The 20,647-nt window shown below is 37.8% G+C and overlaps 1 long non-coding RNA gene across 1 annotated transcript in view; it reads right to left on the reverse strand.

Annotated features, from left to right (window-relative positions):
• LOC117064428 overlaps positions 1-20,647 on the reverse strand; it is a 55,442-nt gene that overhangs the window by 21,429 nt on the left and 13,366 nt on the right. The window contains exons 4-6 of the long non-coding RNA XR_004429454.1: positions 12,986-13,100; positions 11,503-11,574; positions 6,069-6,188 (exon numbers count right to left, since the gene is read on the reverse strand). This is a non-coding gene — a long non-coding RNA (uncharacterized LOC117064428). The remainder of the gene's footprint in view (positions 1-6,068; positions 6,189-11,502; positions 11,575-12,985; positions 13,101-20,647) is intronic.

The raw sequence follows: 20,647 nt of genomic DNA on the forward strand, positions 1-20,647 counted from the left end.
GTATCCAGCATGGAGTAAGTGCCTCAGAAACAGTGGTTGTGTTGAAATAATCATTACTGTGTTACTGCTGCTGCTGTTTTTAGGAACCATTTCTCCTTCTCTTGGCATTGAGACCACCATGAATCTTTAGCCTTGGATCCTTAAATGAGCATCCCCTCCTCATCTGAATGCCATCTATCCACAAAGGGACAACATGAGATCTGGAAAAAACAGTGAAGAATCCTGAGTTACTCAACACTGTGGAAATAGACCCTCTTATTGTAAAATGTTGACTGGCTAATGTTGCTAGGAAGTGAAAGACTAAACCTTCTCACTTTTTGAGAGTTAACTGGAAACCTCTTTTTTACTTCCATCCTTGTTGCAATCTTTCTAACATGCATCAGCCCAATGTGCTGCCTTAGAAAGTTTAATCTTTGAAGACTTTGACCACATTATGTCTCAGAGTCATCTTTCTGACCACCTGTAACTCTGCGCAAGAGGAACCAAAGACACAGAAGTCTCATGACCTCATTACATTCCCAAGGAGTTGTTTTGTCTAATGAATAATACTTTTCTTTCTTATCACATATATCTTACACATGGAAAACTGAGTGCCAGGAAACAGTTTGGCTATTTAAATATTCTAATTAACCAAGTTTTTCTATTTCACTGGCTTATATAAATCTGGTTAGTATAAAAACCCGTATCAGTCAAGTCCAAGTTCATATTCAACCATTTTAGTGTCCCAAATGGCTATGTTAGAAATAGTGCCTGAATTATACTAAATGACTAAATCTTATTAGTTTGATAAATTTTGAATATTTTCTCTATATAATTAGAGAGATTATTTATGTAAAAGTTATTAAGCTCTCTTGACCTACAGCCCCCCTTAAGAATATGATGAAAATCATAGACTTTCATCCCTAAAAAATGTATGTATGCCCATGTACTGCTTGTTTGTCTCCCTGCAAATCTCCTGTAGCACATCCATGGACCTTTAGGGGCTCTAAGAACCCCAAGTTAATAATAACAACTGGTTAGACTTCCTCCCATTGTTGGATGGTTAAACTCTTTTATAAAGGCAGTGGTCCTGGATGTCTGTTCACATAGAAACCACTCTTACTGAAGTTTTGACATACATATACCTCCGTGAAACTGTAACTACAATCAACATAATAAAAATACCTTTTATCTCAAAAATGTCCTCATGGTCCCTTGTAAATTTTAGCAAGTAGGCAAATTTGTAAAAACAGAATCTGTGAAAAATGAGATTAATATATTTGTCTATTTTTATGCCAATACCATACTGTCTTGATTACTATATCTTTATATTAAATCTTGAAATTAGGTTAATGTTAGTTTTCTACTTTGTTCTTTTCTGAGTTTTTTGCTATTTTAAGGACTTTGAATTTACATATGAGTTTTAGAATTAGCTCATCAATGTTTACAAAAATATCTGTTGGAATTATGATTAGGATGACCTTGAACCTGTAAATCATTTTGTCTATTTTTTTTGGCATTCATTTTAATTGTTTTCTGGTCCAATCATTAGTATTTCCTTTTTTTCTTCATACTTTACAGTCCTCTTAAGTAATTTTTAAAGGGGAAATCTGAAGCCATTAATTGAAGAACTTTCTTCTTTTCTAATATAGTCATTTAATGCTATAAACTTCCCCATAAGGACTGTCTTAGCAGTATTCCACAAATTTTTATATGTTGTATTTTATTTTCCTTCAGTGCAAAACAGTTTTAACTTCCCTTTTGCTTTCTTTTTTGGCCTATGTGTTTTTCAAAGTATACATTTTTATTTCTGCCTATTTGAATATTTTTTTCCAAGAGATCTTTCTGTTTATCTCTGATTCCACTGTGTTCAGAAGACGTTTTGGGTGACTTCAATAAATACTTTACATTTGTTTAGACTTTTTTTTGTAATCCAGAATGTGATTGATCTTGATAAATATTATATGTTTACTTAAGAAGAACGTGTATTTTGCTCTTCTGCTGTTGGTTAGAAAGTTCTATAAACATCAATGAAATTAATTGATAGTGTTTTTCAAATATTTTACATCTTTCCTGATTTTGCCTACTTATTCTACTTATTATGAAAAAGACATATTAAACCCCACATTCTTATATTGAATTATGCCAACTAAAACTATAAATTTGTCTACTTTATCTTACAGTTCTATCAATTTTTATGTGTTTTGATAGTTGCATTAATATTTATAATGATTATGTACTCCTGATGAACCAATCTCTTTATCATTATGAAATGACTTTATTCCTGATAATATGTGCTGTAAAATCTACTTTGTCTGATATTAATACTGATAAGCCAGCTTTCTTTTGATTAGTGTTTGCATGGTATGTATTATCTCTCATCTTTTTACTGTGCCATATAAGCTAGTTTTGTATTTATATTTGAAATGTGTTTTATATAGGCAGATTTATAGGTGAGCCTTGATATTTTAAAAATCCAGTCTGACATTCTACCTTTTAAGCATGGCATTTTGAGTATTTACATTTAAGTGATTATCGCTGTGGTTAGGTTTAAATCTATCATCTTACTGTTTTGTTTCCTGTATTTTCCCAGTTGTTCTTTGTTTCCTCCTTTCTCTTTTTCTGCCTTTTTAATTAATTAAATATTTTTATGGTTCCGTTTAAATTCCTTTATTGACTTATCAGCTGTAACTTTTTGTTGTCATTTTAGTGGTTGTTTTAGGTTGATTTTATGTTTCTTTAATCGTAGTCTACCTTCAACTAATATTATACTACTTCATGTTTATATAGTGCTGAATCTTACACATGTAATTCACTGCCCACAAAGTCCATGTTAGCCAGGTATTAAAGTCCTCATTTTAAGAATGAAGGAATCAAAGCTTAGAAGAATTATATAATTTCCCAAGATCAATCCATTATTTTGACATATTAGAGAATGCAACACTGTTACCATTTTTGACCTTGATAGATTGATAAGCTAATAAAGAAGAAAATGGCTACATGTAGCATCTTAGCTAAGGAGACATGGCTTTAAAACTCCACATCTGTTTCATAAATCCCAAATATTCAGGGACTGAGTTAATGAAATATACTTGTTATCTACATTTAAAATTATAAGTTCTTGAGTACAGATATTAGGCTAGATATGAATTCACTTAAAAAACTGAAGAATGGAATCCGTACTGCCTGTTGTGTCTTCCTCCTCCCAGAAGCTCCAATTCTTAAATTTATTTTTCTGTTTTAGTGCTTCCTCACCTAGAAGTCAATTTTCTTCTCTATTCTGAAGCTTCAATATGACTGTGATATGAAACATATTTCCTCTAGAGGATATCGGGAAACTCCCATGAGTAGCCAAAAAACAGCTGTGTATGGACAGAGGTGACAGATACCAGTGGCTCATGTCTTTCAAAGAGGGAGATAGGCACAATACCCAGTGGGGCCCCTTTTATAGAAAGGAAGAGCTTATCTTTGCTTAATTAATGTGTGAACTCAACTAAAATGTTGATTGTGGTTATAGTTTCACAGAGGTATATGTAGGCAAACATTTATTCAGTTCTACACTTTAAATATGCATGGTTTACTGGATATCCATATAACTGTTTTTAAAAATTTAGAGGCTCAGTCAATATTAATACATGCTTCCTACCATGCTGGACTGAGATTTTCACAGTCCTTTGAGAGTTTACTCATTTGCAGGGAATTTGGACACAAGAAAATAATGCTGCAAGTAACATTGAACAGAATATAAAATGTCCTATGATGTTTCAGAGGGCACATTGGACTCCATTAGTATCTCTAGTCATCAATATGTTTACAGATTATCCTTTTCTTATGGGGTTAGCACTTTTGGATAAACCATTGACAGCTTTATCTTGGATAAGCCTGAATGCTCAGATGGAAAAGGATCAAATTCTTCCATACACAAACGAAAATATGAGAGTATCAGAATCTTTCATCTTCCAAACCAGGTTTCTGTCAGAGAGAGATGTTACAAATCAGTAAGGGGAAAGGTGAGAATGAACCTTACTTAATTAGACATCAGTATGAACTCACATGTAGCTTGGTAGATACAGACATAGAGATACAGATAGTTACAGAAACAAGTATAGATATGTGTGTATACACACATTAGAATACATGCATGAGTCTTCTTAGCTCTGTTCTTGTGAAGGCCTAAAAGAAATGACATCCCAATAGCCATAAGCATACTTGTGCCCAGGTCTTGGTTTCTAATATCATTCTCCAATTCCAAGGAACCAGGGTTCCTTGGAGAAGAGACTGATTCGACAACTAGGGAAGATAAAACACAGTATGGTCTTGGAATATTGTATAATACCAGAAGACAAGGAAGTGCTCCCAAAAACAAAAGGATGGGGTGTTGTCAAAAGGACACAGGCATCAACCTGAAAGAGATTCCAATGGCTAATGCTGGAACAATTTGAGCAACAAAATAAATAGCATAGCATTGAATCATAGCTTGAAGTATAAAATAAATACACATACTAATGTATGTATGTATATTACATATTTTTGTAATGGAGGGAAACATATCTTCTTTACAGAATTGACAATAATATATGTAGATATTCCCCTATTCAGAAAATCAAATGTAATTCCCTTCCAATCTTGAATATGGACTGGGCTTAGTGACACTTCGATATGGAAATAGAAAAATAGTAACTTCACAATGGAGAGTCCTGGCAGACACCAACTTAACTAAGTAAGCATATTTACTACCCTCAGTGGTAAGTCGTGTTGTTAGCATGTATCCCCTGATATGCTGTGACAAGAAGGCACTTCGTCTCTGTGGTATTCTTCTCCAAATTCATAATCCCAGTTTATATATAAGGAAAACATCCTAGAAACCCAAATTGAGGGGCATCCTATAAAATACCTGACCATTACTCTTTAAAAATGACAAAGTCGTAAAATAACAAGGGGAGACTGGGAACCTGATACAGTCCAGAGATTATGAAGATATACAACATAAAGGCAGTGTGGTATACTGGATGGGATCCTGAAACAAAAAATAGTGGAAAAACAACTGAAATCTAAATAGTCTGGAGCTTGCTTAATAGTAATGTAACGATATTTATCTCTTAGTTTTGACAAGCGAACTACAATCATATAAAAGTTTACATTAGGAAAATCTGGGTGATGGGTACACAGGAACTCTCTGTGCTCTCTTTCAACGTTTTTGGTAAACTTAACATTATTTCAAAGTGAACATTTATTTAAAAAAAAAAAGCCTCTCAAAATTGGCTGCATTAAAATCTTCACAAGAATGATAAAAGGTTGTCATCATAAAAATTCTCAACTGGGCAAGTGAATACTGACATTTGATTCTGGCTCATGGCGTTGGAAGTATTATTCTGAGTAGTAAGTGGTGATACTGTTGTTCTCCTTTACCTAGCCCCAGGAGCAACAAAATCTGCATCTGCCCTTGAAATGGTCCTGGCTACCTCTTTTATCGCTCTTTCGCAAAGAAAGAAGACCATGGTCAGAAATAGCCACTGGCTGCATGTGTCAGGATTTCTCATGACAACTGGGCAGCCCCAGAGCCTGGCCTGCCTGGTGGCCCACAGCACAGGTTTCTGGTACCCTAAGGGGTAGTGGGTTGGGAGGTGAGCTGGCTATGCCAGAGCTTAGTGAATCTTCTCTAAGTAATCTTGGCAGCCCTGCAAGCTCAGTATCTTAATAAACAAGTCTTAGACATACTCAAATGTATGTCATCCCTCTCAAGAGGGAGAATCACATGCTTATCCAGTTTGTCAGCTAACAGTTTGGTCATCTCACTGTCTGTGTCTCAAAAACACTTCGAACATATATATTGGTCATCCTGAGTGATGCTAGATGGGTGTGTCAGCAGCCACACCATTTCTGCAGCTCTCACTTGGTAAGATCCTCTCTATTTTATTTTTTAATGTTTTAAGAGAAGAGCGTACTTTCAAAGGATGTGAGATGCCAAATCAACTTCAAATTATGCTCTCTGGAAATGTCATTAATCCTGTACCAGCTCCAAGGATTAATTTGTGACAAGCCTTACAGAGCTCCCAGCACTCACCCTTGTCATTCCTCACTGGACACACCAAGTGATTTCCTCCATGACTCCTTTAAACATCTTTATTCATCACAGCGACCCACTCTCCATGTGAAAGATCTCAGCGATTCAGGAAACATTATTTGATGAGATGAACTCCATTTATGTTCTGCAGACAGCAATGAGGCCCTCAGAGAGTGAATTCCCATTTTGAGAGCCTACAGGTGAGGAGGAATCAGGAACTAAGTTTCTCAGCAGGGCAAGATTTTTAAAAAGCCTTCAGAGCAAGTGCAGCTGCCCTACCACTCCCCACCCCCGCACCCACGCTCCTGCCTGCCCAGACAGCCCAGTGTGGCTCTCCCGACTTAATCCTCTTCTGTCATCCACTTGCCCATTGACAGCAGCCCCAACACATTGTCACACATTCACCAGCCTTTTAGTGACACTTGGCCCAGGCTGAACAGGTATCCCCATATTCTATGCTTACCCACCAAACTAGCCTCTGACTCAAGAGTTACCACATAAAACAGAAGAAAAGCAAAGGGGAAATCCATCCTCAGCTTGGGTTCGCTGATCTTCTGTTATCAGAAGTATATATAGGATGATGCTTGGTCTTGGCGTCTGTGGAGGATGTTTTCATGGTAGGCAAGAGAAATTCTCTTTATTTACCATGACACTGTGTAGCTTCAGATTTATTTAGCGTAAAACAGCCTTTATCTCAGCTGGCACTGACCCTATTTAAAAGAAGCTCATGTCCTTGACAGACAAGATTGTTGTCTCTCAAGACTAGGGGATTGATGGGAGGGCAAGGAGGGGTAACAAGGCCAATCATAGCATAGGAGGAAGTAGGAGGAGAGAAGCTTTGCCCTCCAGTGGCAAGACTCCTCCTCAAGGCAGGGCAGGTGAAGAGAATCTGCTCAGGCTGTTATAAAATTTATTTGCTCAGGCTTATATAAAATGTTTCTTGTGCCCTGGATGGATGTCAGCTGAAAGTGACATCACATCTATGCAAGGGACAAGAAACATTTTATTAAAATATATCAGTCTGAGCAGAGTCACCATAAAAGGTAGTGAATCTGCCGGGTGCAGTGACTCACGCCTGTAATCTCAGCACGTTGGGAGGCCGAGGCGGGCAGATCACGAGATCAAGAGGTGGAGACCATCCTGGCCAACATGGTGAAACCCCGTCTCTACTAAAAATACAAAAATTAAGTAGGTGTGGTGGCGCGCACCCGTAGTCCCAGTTACTCGGGAGGCTGAGGCAGGAGAATCGCTTGAACGAGGGAGGTGGAGGTTGCAGTGAGCCGAGTTCACGCCACTGCACTCCAGCCTGGCAAAAGTGAGACTCTGTCTCAAACAAAACAAAACAAAAGGTAGTGAATCTAAGACAAAATTTTGGGGTATCAGTTAGGAAGTAGGGGGAAGAGGTGGGATATCTAGGTTCAGCTGTGCCCAGGCATCCAGGTACAAAGTTAGCATCTGCAGGCTACAGTAGACAGACTCCGGGCAGTACATACAGCTGTTAAGAGCACTTGCCCCAGAGACAGGCTGTGGAGCCTCATCAATTCTAACGATTCTGCTTTGGCTGATATATGCCATTACATTTTCTATTTTTTTTAATAGTGACTATGCTTCATAGATATCAGTTTTTCAGCTTGAGAGCTCATGTCCCCTCAGTAACAACTACTCTTTCCAATAATGTGTAGAAGGGAAGGGCTGAAATTCAAACCTAGTCTACAAGTAAAGGAGAGAGAAGATAAAGAGAGCCTCAACCACTGGAGACTTATGCGGGCCCTTTTTGTTTGCTGCCTCTATATCAATCAATTCCTCTGATCATAGATTCATTTTTCAACTCAGAGACAAGCAGTATGTGTCTTCTTCAACTTTAACACCCTTGCCCAGGGTGCCATGGGGAGGAGGAAGTAAAGGAGAGACTGCCTAAGGTAAAATAGTCAGCTCACAAATTTCCTTCATCTTCTCACCCCGGAGGATTTTTGTAACACCTTGTTAGTTGCCCACTATCGTCAATAGTGACTGTTGATACCATCAACAGGTGGCTGTCCGAGATATGAGCAGGTGTCTGACAATTTTTATGTATTGGAAAATAAATCCCCAAATTTATATGTTGATGGAATTTCGATGTAGGGCTTTTTGGGAGGTAATTGGGATTGGATAAGGTGATCAAGGTGGAGTCTCCATGACAGAACTAGTGGCTTTATCAGAAAAGGAAGAGAAATCTGAGCTACCGCACTCTTACTCTATGTGATGCCCTCCACCATGTTATGATGCAGCAAGAAGATCAGTGCCATGCTCTTGGACTTCCCAGACTCTAGAACTATGACCTAAATAAATCTCTATTATTTATTAACTACCTAGGCTATGATCTTCTGTTATAGCAACAGAAAATGGACTAAAACAGTTGGCTATGGCTGCCCCATACATGGGTAGTGTATACAGCAGATATGTTGGACAAGCAGAGATGTCATGGCTCAGGCATGAGATTTTGTCATGTTACTCAGAACAGCATGTAATTTAAAATTTATGAGTTGTTCATTTCTGGAGTTTACATTTAATATATTTGGACTGCGGGTGACTGTGGAGAGCTAAAACCATGAAAAGTGAAACCTCAGATGGAAGGGACTACTGTAAACTTTACTGTATAAAAATTATATTTAATATAGGATGATGGCATATTTTAATTTTTTTTTATATTTTATGGAGTAAGCCTTCCAAAAACAAGAGTTTCTTTAGCATTTAAATTTGTTTTAAACTTTGCTTTTCAGGATAAGGCATCTTCAGAGTTAAGAAAAGGGAGCTATCCCCATAAAGCGACCCTTTGGACACCAGGTGTTTGTATCAGGTAAGGCAAGCTACCACTGTTAACAAGCAACTACCTAATTCCAGTGACTTCACACAATAACACTTTATTTCTCATTTATACAGTAGTACACCATGAATATTCCTTGTTAGGGGGTTCTCCTGAGTAACTTTCTTCTGAGTGACACAATGGGGACTCGGACTGCCTCTAACTGTGGCTCCACCTCCTCTGATCTTTGGAGTTCCTCTTTTCAGAGGAAAGAGAAAGTGGAATGGCATCAGATGGACTTTAAGAGTCAGACTTAGAAGTCTGAGTTGATCAACACTCAATTTCATGGTGCCTCTTACCTGAGATGGAGGGACTGAAGTCTAGTGGTGTACACAGAAGGAACAGAATAGCCTGTGGTGGACACAAAGCAATCTCTGCCTTAGTATTCACTTCATTCATTCATTCATTTATGGAGAAGGAGTCTCGCTCTGTCACCCAGGCTGGAGTGCAGTGGCGTGATCTCAGCTCACTGCAGCCTCCACCTCTTGGATTCAAGTGATTCTCCTGCCTCAGCTTCTCGAGTAGCTGGGACTATACACATGGACCACCACAACCAGCTAATTTTGTATTTTTAGTAGCAGCAGAGTTTCACCATGTTGGCCAGGCTGGTCTCAAACTCCTGACCTCAAGTGGTCTGCCTGCCTCAGCCTCCCAAAGTTCTGGGATTATAGGCATGAACCACTGTGCCTGGTTCATAGCATTTATAAATGTGGTTTATTTTATGCCATCACAAGTGTCCTAACCTCATGAGAAGGTGTGAACTTCCTCTTTGATAAGGGGCTTTGATGTTTAAGAAGAAAACTGTTGTATTTGTTTTATTTTGAGAGGAGTATCTTTGCTGCATTTTCATGTTTTCTCTTTCCAGGTTGTTATAGTTGGCTTCTAGTGCTCTAGTTGACTTATGAGTGCAGAACCACCTTCAGCCATTGCAGCGACTTAAGGTTACCCATAGCCTTCTGTCTCTCATGCCCTCAACTCAATGCTGATTTTAGAGGTGGCAAAGACTGATCCCCAAGCATGCTAAGGATCAGGCAAATCAACCTCTATTCACACTATACCCAAAGACAGGCTTTGGGAAAGAGTTCTAGAGGCCCATTCTATTCAACTATTAAATATTAAAGCAATATTTATCAGGTCTGGTCCAGGTCCCAATGAAGTCATGACCTTGGGCACAATAATTAATTTCTTTGCCCTTTGGCTATCCTGTTTGTAAAATAAATATGGTTGTATCTACCTCATAGTATGAGTGGGAAGATTCAACAAGATAATGCAAGTAAAATGCTTAGCACACTATTAGGTGCATAGTAAATGCACAATTACCCAGTTAATTTCCCTTACAAATCGAATCTATTTTGTATTAGTCAGCTTCCTTATTTGCAAGAATTAGAAACTGAGTTCGGATGATTTAAGTAGAAATAAATCCCTTGAAAAACTATGGGATAAATTAAATGAGTCAGGTGCAGAAAAACAAATACCTTATTATTTCACTTATATGTGGAATCTAAAAAAGTTAAACTCATGGGGCAGAGAGTAAAATGCGAGCTGGGGGCTGAGGAGGGAGGTGGAAGATGTTGGTCAAAGAAGGCAAAATTTTAGTTTGGAGGAATAAGCTCCAGAAATCTATTGTACAATATGGTGACTATAATTACTAATAATAACAATGTACTATATATTTAAGAATTGCTAAGAGAGGAGATTTAAGTTTTCTCACCACAAAAAAAAGTATGTGAGGTAACTGATACATTAGTTAGGCTGAATTCACCATTTCACAATGTACACACATATCATAGCATCATGCTGTACAGCATACATATATACAATTTTAATTTGCCACTTAAAAAATTAAAAACCACAAGGCAAGTGAATTTGTATTGGAAACTTCCTCCTATTCATCATTGTGAGGAGGGTAAGCTTTTATTTCATCATTAAAGGTATCATTAAAGAGTAAAAAGGAAAGAAGGAAAGAACATGAGTACCTCACAGAATCTCCGGAAGAAGCGATAATGAATCGGGCATATATTAACAATGCCCCAAATCACACATCAGAATGATTTTTGTGATGGCAGCCATTACCACAGCCAGGCTGTCACCAAAGCTTGTACAACCAACAGCACTGATAGGATGGTGGATGTCGATCCCAGAACTGGAACCCATCCGGCATCTAGAAACCAGGAGCAGTGCTGCCACTGCCACTACCTGTCAACAAATTTTATTCTGGGCAGTACTAGCTACATCACATCACTAGCCCCCAATTCAACATTGAGGCCATCATTATCTAGGTCATATGTCCATGCCCTCCATGCAAAGGAGTCTGGGAAAGCAAGTATAGTCAGCGCTCCATGGGAGTGGGTTACACACAATTTGTGCATTCAAACAACTGCAGATCAGAAATATTTGAAAAAAAAAAAAAATGGTTGCTTCTATATTGAACATGTACAGACTTTTTTCCTGGTCATTATTTTCTAAACATTACAGTGTAACAACTATTTTGCATAGCGTTTACATTACATTAGCTATTATAAGTAAATCTAGAGATGATATAAAGTACATAGGAGGATGGGTTATGCAAATGCTTCACCATTTTATATCAGGGATGCACACAGTGAGTGTAGCTTACCTGACAGGTGAGGAGTTATTCTGTCACTCTGGAGGTCCTTCTTTTTCTTTTTGTCTTTTGCAGTTTGGCTTTCTTCATTGTCCAAATAATGCATATTCATTGGGAAAAAAAATACAAATAAGTAAAAAATATACAAAGGAAAACATAAAGCTATACAAACAGCATAGTCAAAACCCCAATAGATATGTGAAAAATGGAATAAAGTACTTAAATAATCCAAAAAAGAAGGCAAAAAGGGGAAACAGAGGAACAAATAACAGAAAGGATAAACAGAAAACAAACTTTAAATGGTAGACCTAAATGTAAACATAGTGGTTATTAAATGAAATGACCTAAACACACAAATTAAAAGACTGTCTTTTTAATCTCTTATTTTTAAAATTAGATTTTAGGGGGTACATATGCAGTTTTGTGGCATGGGTATATTGCCATTTTGGATTATTAATATCCAAATTAAGCAGTGCACTACTTAACATCTGTTATTCAAAGAGAAAATATCAAATGAAATTTAACATAGTCTGAACTGAATGAAAATAAAAATACAGTATATCAAAATTTGTAGTAAGTAAAAAAGTGTTTGTAAAATAGTCTACAGTATTAAATGTTCATATTGGAAAAGAAGAAAGATCTTAAATTACTGTAAGCTTCTACCTTAAGAAAGAAGAATAAAATAGGAAAACAAATAGAAGGAAAAATAATACAGGTAAAAGTAGAAATCAATGAACTAGAAAACAGAAAAGTAAAATAAAATCAAAAGCTGCTTTTTAAAAAAATCAGTAAAATTTAATATACCTCTGGGCACATTGACAAATAAAAAGTCTGTTACATATAGCACCAAAAACAATCTATAAAAGATAAAATTGATGTCAGACTTCACCAGAATTGAAAATTCCTGCTCTTTGAAAGACACTGCTAGGAATATAAAGAGACAAGCCACACACAGTAAGAAAATATTTTCAAATCACATCTTAGGCAAAAAGATTTACATGCACGATGTATAAAGAACTCTTTTTATTATTATTATTATACTTGAAGTTCTAGGGTGTATGTGCACAATGTGCAGGTTTGTTACATATGTATACATGTGCCATGTTGGTGTGCTGCACCCATTAACTTGTCATTTACGTTAGGTATATCTCCTAATGCTATCCCTCCCTTAAAGAACTCTTATAACTCAGTGATAAGAAAACACACAACCCAGATTTTAAAAGGAATAGAGGATTTGACTAGACACTTCACTGAAGGAGACATACTGATGGTAAATAAGCAATGAAGAGATGTTCAACATCATTACTGATTAGGAAAATGCAAATTAAAGCCTCATTAAAATCACCTTTGAAGAGGTTAAATTTTTTTAAACTAAAAACAAAGCAAAAAGAGGATAGTGAACAACTGGAACTCTCATGCATTGCTCTACCAAAAATCGCACAGACACTCTTAAATTCCATTTGGCAGTGGCTTATAAAGGAAAGCACACACTTACCATATGAACTAGGAATCCTGTTCCTACTTGTCTTCCACAGAGAAATGAAAACTTATGTTCACATAAAAACCTGTGCATGAATGTTTACAATAGTGATATTCACAAATGCCCAAACCTGGAAAGAACCAAAATGTCCTTCAGTGGGTGAATAGATAAACAAACTGGTACATCCATACAATTAATATTATGCAGCACTGAAAACAAACAATATAAATACAATAAGGATGAATATTCAAGGCACTCTGCTGAGTGAACAAAGGCAATCTCAAAAGGTGACATGCTTTACAATTCTACTTATACGATACTTTGGAGAAAGCAAAACTATGAAGACAGAGAAGAGAAAGTGATTGCAAGGGGTCAGGGTTGGAGGAGGGGTAGGTCCACAAATGGGCAGCAAGAGGGAATTGCGGGGGTGACAGAATTGTTCTGTATCTTGACTGTGGTGGTAGTTAGATCCATCTACACATGGGTTAACATTAATCAAAAATACACCAAATTAAGTTAACTTTACAGTAGGTTAATAAGAAAAATTTAGTAAGAAAAAATAAACAAAAATCAGAGAAAACTGGAGGTGATATGGCGGATTTTCAGATATTTTTATGCACACTCACAACCTCAAATGCATACAAGATTTTCTTTCTCTCTTGTACGTTTTAACTGAACAAAAACATTACATCTTGACATTTTTACATCAGCATTCTCTTCTCTCAGAACTGGGAAGTTCCTACATACATTGGACCAGAAAATCTTTAAAGATCTTTTTTGGAACACACACTTTATTTGACTTGAGTTAGGTGAATACATTGAATCCAGACACAGAACCAAAAACTCCACTGGGCAGGAGCAGGGCGGAGCATTAGTCCATTCTTGCATTGCTATAAAGAAATATCTGAGACTGGCTAATTTATAAAGAAAAAATGATTTAATTGGCTCACAGTTCTGCAGGCTGTACAGAAAGCATGGAAGCATCTGCTTCTGGGGAGGCCTCAGGAAGCTTCCAATCATGGGGGAAGGCAAATGGGAAACCAGGCATCTTACATGGCAGGAGCAGGACCAAAAGAGAGAGAGAATGGGGAAGTGGCACACACTTTTAAAGGACCAGATCTCAGGAGAACTCACTCACAATCACAAGGGAATCACAGTACCAAGGGAATGGTGCTAAACCATTCAGAAGAAATTCACCCCCATGATCCAATCACTTCCCACCAGGCCCCACACCAACATTAGGGATTACAATTCGACATGAGATTTGGTTTGGACACAGATCAAGCAATAAGAGATCTTCTGCAGTAATGGATCATGAGCCTCTTAGAGAGATGTGGTGAACACTGGGGTAACACCAGTATCGTTTCCTCACTTATTCCCATTGGAGTCCCAATTTTGTCTAGGGTAGTGTTCAAAACTCTTTCAAAATTCTGCTAGAGGACCTGTAAGCAAAAACCTTCATCATTTTAACTTGACCTCTAAAATTTGTCATTATGTGTTTAAATAGTAACAATGCATTTTCCAGCATGTTGCAAATATTGAAATTTTCTAGTCAAACCACTAGATCCCTTTTACAAATCAATTTGATGATTTAATACCATAGTGATTTAGGCTCCATCGCCAACTATTTTAAAAATGAATGAACAATATCTTTTTTAAAAAATAGAAATGTTATTGATTTATCTTCTTAAACTCATATTTCGATTCTACTTCCCTCTAGAACTTAATCCTAATATATTGGCATACAGGTCTTTTTTCAATGCTCGTAACACCGACATTTTCCTGCAATGTAGACTTATAAATGTCTCTGAGTCTCCTAGATTTTGATTTCACACCATCATAATTAGTGTATAGTAAAAACAAATAAAGTGCTTGCTGATTATCTTTTCAGCATTCATGATGATGCCTACCAATATGTAACCTTTGCAGGGGCATGAGCTATTTCCCATTTTAGGGTCAGAAGCTGGACTTGTCAATCAGTGTGGGTGACCAGCCTGAAGGACTGGGCTCACATTTCCCTTTGGTCTTAGGAATCTGCTTCCTGTCATCTGGTCTGGTAACCAGGCCTCCTGCCTCCTACATGCCCCAAGATAGAATGGACGTACAAATATTCCAGCCTGTCTCGTAGCAGAGGCCACAGAAGGCAGATCACACACATGTCAACACAGAGGGTCAGATCCAGTCACAAGGGGCTAGTCTTGCCTATGTCCCACGGAGAGAGGCTAGCCCTTCCCTTCCCCACACCATCTGATTTCCTGTTTCACTCTACAAAGGGAAGGACAATCCAAAGGGTAGGAGGGTCTGACCTTTGGAGGGGTTTCTCTGAATTCCTCACATTGGCTGGTTTGTTCTTGAAATGTCCTCCTGTTATTTCCTGACAAGAAATAGAAAATAGTAATATTAGACCCTGCTTTGCCAGTGACCAAGAGCATGACCTGAGGCAGGTGCATTCTCTTATCTGAACTTCTGTCTCCTCAACTGCAAATGAGCAGTAGACCAGGTGGCTCTTAACTCCCAGCTAGCTCTGAAAATATGCAGGATTTTATGTTCTCATCATTTGTCTCTTCTCAACTAAAGATTCCTTAGAAACAATATCTAGCTTAATTTTCTTGTAATGCCCGAAGAAGGTACTGCCATACTAAGCCCACATTATTTCCTTCTTCCCACCCTCCCTCACCCCTACATGCTTCCTTTTCTTCCCTCTCACTCACTTTTCTCTTTTTCTTTCCACCCCTCCTGCCTCCCTCTCACTTTCCTTTCCTCTTCCCTTCCTCCTCTCACCTTCCCTTCATTTTTCTTTTCCTTCCATTAATTTATGAATTTGTTAATTGGGATGGATCTAGACCATTGTGAGTGGGGTTTGCAACTTCCAAGCCTGAATTAAATAACACTTTCTCAACATTTAAATTTCAAGAAAGTAAAATTGAGTTATCAATTGCCTCAAATCTGCTCTTGTATTTGTAGAAGGAAAAGAAGTCAGAAAACCCCTAGTAACAGGCTTTAAATAAATGTGAACGATGATTATCATCAACAACTAATTATCAGTTCCAAACTCAAAGAAGATGTCACACATATTTTAAAGCAGCTATATTGAAGCATTTCATCAGCAATGATAAAGCAATTTCTGAGTAAAGAGTTGGAGACAGGATAAACAGAGGTATCTCTTACAACATGGAAATGCACAAGGGTTTTCTGGTAATAAAGAACATGAATCAAAATATTTAAGAAAGAAATAATAAGAATTGAATACAGCCTCTAAAAAAGTAAATTCTTTCCAACTTATTTTTTGTGGCCACAGAAACCCTCATAACAGAATCTGACAAAGACGTTACAAAGCAAGGAAAATTATAGGAAATTATCTCTCATAAACACAGGCATAAACATTCTAAACAAAATATAAGCAAACTGAATCCAGCAATATTTAAAAGTATAATACATCATGATATAGTGAGTTCATCACACACATGTAAGGTTACATTAGTATTTGAAAATGAATCAACATAAATCACCACCTTAACCGAATAAAGGAGACCAATGGTATGGTCTTAACAGAGGCAGAAAAAGCCATTGATAAAATTCACCACCTGTTCCTGATTAAGGAAAAAAGCTTTCAGCAAATAAGAATAGAAAGAAAAGTATTTAATCTATTAAAGAACAGCTACAAAAAATCCGTAGCCAGTAACATACTTATTGGTAGATTATAAAAGAATCTCTCCCTGAGATTAGAAACAAAGAAAAGGGTATGCACATGACCACATCTTTTGACATTGTACAGGCTTCTAGCAACATTATAAAACAAAAAAATAGAAGTATAAAGATTAAAGACTTAGAAGACATATTGCTACATTCATGTATGACATGACTATGCACATCAAAAATTCCAAAAGTTATACAAGCTATTATTGTTAAACAGATTTATCAAGGCTGCAAGAGTCAAGGTCAGTAGCAAAAATCAACTGTGTATATATATTGGCTTCAAATAATTGGAAAATAAAATTTTGAAGTAGCATTTACAATCATATTTAGAAACCTCAAATAGGTAAGAATAAATCCAATTGTAGAGGTGAAAGGTCTCTAGAGTGAAAACTGAAAAATAGTGTTGTTAGAAATTTTAAAAGACATAAATGAGAAAATATTTCACATTGATTTAAATTCTCAATATGAATTTGATGGTGTCAATTCTGTCTATATTGGTCTTTAGATTTAATGCAATTCCAACAAAAGGCCCATCAGAGAGGGTGTGTTTGTGAGTGTGTGTGTAACTGAGGAGCTGATTCTAAAACGTCTGTGTTGAAATGCAAAGGATATGGAAAATCAGTGTTGAAGGAGAACAAAGTTGGAGAGTTGGAGGACTTTCATTATCAAATGTGGAAATTCCTAAAAAGCTTTAGTGATTAAGACAGTGTCAGACTGGTGCCAGGATAGAACAGAATAGAAAGTCCCGTCCCAGATCTATATAAATACATGTGTTCACTCGACTTAATACAAAGGCACTACTGCAGACATACATGCTATGATTCCATTTATAAAAATCACAAGAACAGGAAAAATTAATATTTAATGATAGAAGTCAGAATAGTGCTTATTTCTTGGGTTGGCAAGAATTGACTGGATGGGAGGACACAAGGGAACAATATGCCTGCTGGAATCATTCTACATCTTTTCCAGATGATGTTTACATGGGTCTAAAAACTCATAAGCTGTATGCTTAAGATTTGTTACTTACGGTGCATGTGTTATACTACAACTAATAAAAATGTTTAAAGAATGTAAGCCATTGTTGACATTTTATTGCTGACCCTCTCTCTTCCCTTTTGCTCTATGTGTAGGCAAGCTGGTAAGAAAGCCTGGGTGCTCCCTCCTGTGGTGCTGATGGGAGCTTCAAATCACACAAGCCCCTGCACAAGCATGGGGATCAGTATCCCAGCTCCACCCACTCTCCACCAGAAGAAACCTGAGCCAGTCCCCATTCCAGTTTTTTTCATGTCATTTTTGGACCTGCTTGGGTGCCTCCCCACTGTTCCCAGAAAGTCTCTTCATGTGAATAACAAAATTTTCATACCTTCCTGCTGCATGTATATTATCATTAGTCTCTACATCTGAATCAAAATTTGACTGGGAGTCCATCCACTGTCTGCAAATGGCCACAACAGAGGGAAAGGCTTTTGCCTTTGATTTCTCTATTTTGTTTTCTGCTGGATACTGGGCACTTAAGTGGTGCCTAGGACATAGTAGGTACTCAATAAATATGTATTGAATAGATGCACGGTCAGTAAATAAATAATTTGGATTGGCAGAAAGATAGATGGCAGGATGTAGGCTCAATGTGCATCTTTAAACCAAACCAAAACAAAAAAGACCCTGTATTAGTTCACTCTCACATTGCTATAAAGAAACACCAGAGAATGGCTAATTTATAAAGAAAAGAGGTTTAATCAGCTCACGATTCCACAGGCTGTACAAGAAGCATGATGTTGGTATCTGCTCAGTTTCTGGGGAGGCCTCAGGAGACTTACAGTCATGGCTGAAGGCAAAGGGGGAGCAGCACTTCACATGACCCAGAGCAAGAGGAATGGGAGTCGGTGGAGGGTGGTGCTACACACTTTTAAACGACCGGATCTCTTGAGAACTCTATCATGAGACCACCACCAAAGCGATGGTGCTAAACCATTCATAAAGGATCTATCCCTGTGATCCAATCACCTCCCACCAGGCCCCACCTCTGACACTGGGGATTACAACTGAACATGAGATTTTGGGGGGGAGACAGATCCAAACCATATCAGACCCCTAAATCAAGCACGTGCCATAAGAGGTGTTGACTATAATGAACTATATCCAAGGTGAAATAAATCTACTTAGAGCTGTAAAGAAAGAAACTACGTGATACATAAATAAAAATTACACAAGTTCTGGGGAAAAGACATCAAGAACTTCACTTTTCATTATGTGAACGGCAGGGAAACACGTCTTTGGGGAACTATTCTACCCTCCAGCAAGTGCACTATGGCTCTTGATTGGGGGGAAAAAAAGCCCAAATCCCTGCTGCTCTGTGGCCATTCTCATTCCAGGTAACCTTAGTGTTGCTTCATAAAGGGAGGCTGGAACTCAAGGGAAAGGAGATTGAGCAGGACCAAGACAACCAAGGCTCGGTCAGTGGGCAAGCACATCTTTGGGAATAAATCTGTCAAAACTGAGCTCCTCCAGGTTCCCCCACGGCAGCACCAGCAGCCTAGAGTCAAAGCTTTACTGTAGAAGACTCTTCCCTCATGGGCTCCAGAACTCAGCAACACAGCTTTCCCTAAGTTCCTTTGCATTTCTTCACCTATGAAGGGAGCCTCCAATGTAAACCCTTTGCCCTGAAAGATGTCAACTTTTCCTACATAATAGAAGGCATCTCTGTTATTTAAAATGATGCCTGATCGGCAGGTGCTGAGCATTGGAGAATGTCCAGAGCTGCTGGGGTCTGGCTGGCTGTGAGCAGGGTTGGCAGCGGGGAGGAGAAGGGAGGAAGTCCAAATCTCATCAACTGGCTTTGTGTCTGGGTCTTTGTTTTTCTACAATGAAGTCTGCCCTATGGGATGGAAATGCTCAAACTCAGTGAGAAGTGTTCTCAGAATGTCCCCTCAATGAGGTCCATGAAAACAGCTCACAAATAGCTTTTGATCAGTAATTTGTGTATTTATACACATTCTTTTTACCAGGCAAGAAATTAGGGGAAGAACTTTTAGAGCCACCAGTAGGAGAGATTCTGCTTTTTGTCTCACTATCTTGGTGCCCATGTCAAACTGAGAGAAGGGCTAGAAAAAACTATGCCAGCACAATGAAGGATTCTACAGAGAGAAGGCCACCTAGGCTCTTAAAGTGCAAGTCATTCTTTTCCTATTTTTAAATTTTGACTGTTTCATGATTCAGGGTGAAAATTTGCAGATGCTAGCCTAGAATGTAAATAAGATGCAGAATGTGGAGGAGGGAGTTTTACAAATTACCACAAGCTACACCAAAAGTTTGCCTTCCAAAAATAAAACAAAAAGCATTTCTTAGGATTTTGTCAATTAATAGCCACTAATAAAATCTCAGAGTGTTGTAAGAGCTACTCTTAAAACGGAATTTCTGGCATGAAAGGTTATTAGCAATGCTGGAGCACTTTGGAAGGGGTTGCAATTATCTGAGCTAACGTTTTCTTCATTAACTCTTAATTGGCTCACCAGAAAACAAGAGTTGAATATTCATAGCTAGCATTTACTAAGATCTTTGAGATATCTCAGTCACTGTGTTAAGTGTTTTAGATATCCTACCTTAGCTAAACTTCACAAACATTCTACGAGGTAGAAACAGAGGAATGGAGAAGTTAAATGATCCAACTAATATGATATGAAGTTGGGATGTGAACACAGAATCCACCCTGTTTACCACTACTTCGTTTTGTACCTGGTGACATAATACATGTTAGAATTCAGTCATAAACATGGAAAAGTTCAACCCATAAATTACCTGAATATGATCATTGTATTCTGCATCTCATTTCAGCATCTCACCGAACCTTCCTTGATCCCATTACACATTCCTTACACTCGTAGGTCAACACTGTGGGTAACCTGTGGACAGAAGTGAAGTTGTTCTAAAGCCTCTGGTGCTCAGTGTGAAAATATGCCCTGACCAATTAACAATGTCCAT

The sequence above is a fragment of the Trachypithecus francoisi genome, unplaced genomic scaffold, assembly GCF_009764315.1.
Source record: "Trachypithecus francoisi isolate TF-2019V2 unplaced genomic scaffold, Tfra_2.0 Contig01579, whole genome shotgun sequence".
Lineage (NCBI taxonomy): Eukaryota > Metazoa > Chordata > Mammalia > Primates > Cercopithecidae > Trachypithecus > Trachypithecus francoisi.